This window comes from Octodon degus, unplaced genomic scaffold, assembly GCF_000260255.1.
Source record: "Octodon degus isolate 3935 unplaced genomic scaffold, OctDeg1.0 scaffold00024, whole genome shotgun sequence".
In the NCBI taxonomy this organism is placed as follows: domain Eukaryota; kingdom Metazoa; phylum Chordata; class Mammalia; order Rodentia; family Octodontidae; genus Octodon; species Octodon degus.
Genome location: NW_004524600.1, coordinates 210,402 through 214,356, shown reverse-complemented (window position 1 = coordinate 214,356; position 3,955 = coordinate 210,402).

The window sequence follows — 3,955 nt, the reverse complement described above, 5'->3', positions numbered from 1 at the left end:
AATATTAATAGAGCTGCACTGTTAATCCTCTTTTTTATTTTTATTCTTATAGAACCAAAACTATGTAATCCAATGACAGTTATACATTCTGCAAGTTCTCCAACAGCACTATATTTTAAGACTGATAATGTATTTCAATTGACAATCAGATTCACTTATGCACAAAAATTTCATTATTTTCACAAGCGATAGAGGTGTGTAATTAAGGTGAGTCCAAGACATGCTTACAGTTTTTAAGAAAAAAATATCCATCCAATATATCTCATGTTCTGTATGAATTCTCACATGGATGCTATTAATATAAAAGCAATTATTTAAATTCAAAGTATCATTTTAAATTTATATTCATATTTTACAGTTTAGAGATTATCAGGCCTTAAGACACTAGTATAATCAATCTTTAAGCATCTGGTATTTTTTCACTTATCTTTGTCAATAGTAAAATCAATTGAGTAGAAGAGTAAGTGTAGACAAATGAGGAAGTCTCTAGGTAAAAATGACTTTTTACCAAAGGCGTGTTTGAATATCTGTTATAAAAATCTAGATCTTCTCATTCAAAAAACAGGAGATTGAATACTATACTTTGACATGGAACATTGCTTGTAATAAAAATCAGTGAAAAAGGTTAAGATACTAAGCACTTCTTAATAAATTATAAAAAAAGATTTCTAAACAATAAGACAAAGTTGTATCACAAAAATGTTAGGTTTATATCAACTTCAGACATGTATTTATGATAAGAAATAGGAAGATTAAACAGCATAAAAGTATACAACTATGCCAGTGACACTATCCCAGTTGATCTGATTACAAGAATCAACTTATAAGTGAGAAATCTTAATTAAAACAACTAAAGAAAACTTCTAAACCAATGCATATCATTTTGTATGCCAGTTTTGAACATCACTGTATATTAACAATCTTTTTAATTAATCTTATTTTATTTCAAAGAGTAAAAACAGAAGCAAAAACAAATAGAAAAGATATAGAAAGAAGAAAACATAAAACAATACATATGTTGCAGATTTTTAAAACATGAATAGCTAATTAACAATGGTTGTGATCTTTATTTTTATTGTCAAATCTGTTGCTCAGATTAACAGATTTAGTTATGCAAGATTGGACAAATAATTGAATATTAATGCTTGCATCCAAGAAATCTTATTTTTTCCTTGTCCTTTTTGTTAACTTATTTTAAAAAGAATATGATAACTGATAAGACATTAGAAATGGTACTCATTTAGAAGACCAAGATGAGAGGTATTCATCCATGGGTTTGATACTACACATTGCTGTCTTCAATGTGGTTGCTCAGATCACAGATATCAGTGTACAGAGTTAGTCAAAGTGAGAATTCTAAGAATTAACTGCTATTTTCAAAACCTAATGGAAATTATGAGTACAATCTTCTCAGCCATCCTGCATATACTTGTATGTTTTTTGCTACTTCCTTTATTCCTCTCTTTTCTCTTTTCTCTCATCTTCATTGTTTAATCCTGAAATTCAGTTTTTACATGCAGAAATTTCTCAATAAGATGAAACCCCAGTTTTTATTCTTTGGAGTATTTCTTTTGCAGTTTGATTTTTGTTCATTGGCTCTCTGCCTGCCCCTATGTCTTCAATATTTCCACCTACTTTCTCTTTGAGATGATTTAGTGTTTCTATTTTAATGTTTAGATCTTTAATCCATTTTGTCTTTAGTTTAGTACATGGTGATAGACCTGTGTCTAGTTTCAGTTTTTGACATTTTTTATTTTTTTCAAATCTGTATATTTATTGAAACATTTTCCTAAATGTTTTGAACACAAGGAATTTAAACCTCGATGTAACACACTGATAGATGAAAATATGTGTCATATGATTTTTTATCCCATCATGCCTCTCCTTCCTCAGACATCTTACCTGTAAATGATCAAAGTACAAAAGTTCTAACAATTTTCCGTAACATGCCACTGCCGTGCAGCTTGATAAAATGAGAGAGAAGGGAGAAAGTGGATGAGGGAGAGAAGAGTAATGAAGGAGAGGAGGGAGAGGCCATTCCTCTGCTGCTGTATGTGGCTGTAGGCATTTTAACACCAGTGCCTGGGTCCTGTAGTTTTTGACATTTGGAGAGCCAGTTTTTCAAGCATCATTTGTTAGAGGCTATTTTTTTATTCCAGTGAAAATGTTTGGCCGCTTTGTCAAAGATAAGATCGATAAGTGTGTTTGTAATTGTATTTTCATCTTCTAATCTGTTCCATTGATCCTCAGGTCTGTTTTGTTGTCGGTTCTATGCTGATTTTATCACAGTAGCTTTGTAGTATAATTTCAAGTCAGGGATTGTAATGCTTCCTGCCTTGCCTTTGTTGCCCAATATTGCCTTTGCTATTCTAGGTCTTTTCTGGTTCCAAATAATTTTTGGAATATTTTCCCTAGATCTGTGAGGTACATTGATGGTATTTTGATAAAGATTGCATTAAATCTTTATAACAATTTTGTGAGTGCGGCCATTTTCACAATGTTGGTTCTTCCTACCTGGGAGCAAGGAATATCTTTCCATTTTCTGAAATCCTATTCTCTCTCTCTCTCTCTCTCTCTCTCTCTCTCTCTCTCTCTCTCTCTGTAATTTTCAATGTTTAGATCTTCTACTTCCTTTGTTAGATTAATTCCTAAGTATTTCATTTTTTGATGCAACTGTATAGGATATTGTGTCTCTAATTTCTCTAAGTTTGTTATCTGTGTAGAGGGACGATATAGATTTTTGGGTGTTGACATTGTATCCTGCTGTGCTACTGAAATTGTTTATTAATTCTAGGAGCTTCTTGTTGGAGGTTTTAAGCATTCCAAGTAGAGTATCATGTCATCTGCAAATAATGGTAGTTTAATTTCTTTATCTATTCTTATTTCTTTTATTTCTCTCTCTTGCCTAATATCTCTAGCTAATGATTTGAGATCTGTATTGAATAGGACTGGAGATAAATGTCTTGTACCTGATTTGAGAGTAAAAGTTTTTAGTTTTCGTCCATTTAGAATTATGTTGACTGTTGGTTTGTTATAGATGGCTTTTATTAGATTGAGTTGTAAGCTACCTATTCCAGTTTTCAGCTTTGATCATGAATGAGAGTTGGACTTTGTCAAAACACTTTTCTACATCTATTGAGATGATTGTGTGCTTTTTTGTTTTGCCTCTATTGATATACTGTATTATATTTATAGATTTAAGTATGTTAAACCTTCCTTTCACCCTGGGATGAATCCTACATGGTAATGGTGTATAACCTTCTTGATGATTTTCTGTATTCTATTTACTAGTATTTTACTGAGAATTTTTGCATCTATGTTCAGGAGAGTGATTGGCCTATAATTTTCTTTTCCTAGTTGGATCTTTCACTGTGTATTAAGAATCTTTATGGAAGCTTGGAAAATATTAGTCTAATAGAAATTCCCTAAATGAAAGTTGGTAAATCCTTGTGTCAGCCCTACACATGTGATAGCATCAAAAAGGTTTTCATCTCACAACACTGAAAAATCATGCCTCTGCAAAAAACAGTATTTTTATGGGTTCTTAGAACGTTATAGCAGGCTGGGGAGATAGTCCAGCAGCACAAGCATCCACGTTCAACCCCTGGTAACAAAAAAAAGCAGAATATATATTAGCATCAAACTGGGCTTACCTTGTCACTGATACCTCCACTTTTGTTTTATCAAGACCAGTTGAATAAGTTCTTCTAAACACTTCTTGTCTTTCTTAATTTCATTTTTATCTTTTCTTTTTTCTGTTGACTTACTGTTTATTTGCGAATCTCATTCACTGATAGCTACCTTCCTAATCACCTTCTTTTCAGTCTGTTGAAAATGTTTCTTTGCTTTGCTAAGTGATTTCATGATGGAGAATACGATACATTCGCAAGTCCTTCCTGGAAATATGTCCCAGGATATATCCCAAACACACAATTATCATGTCTTACATAGGTAC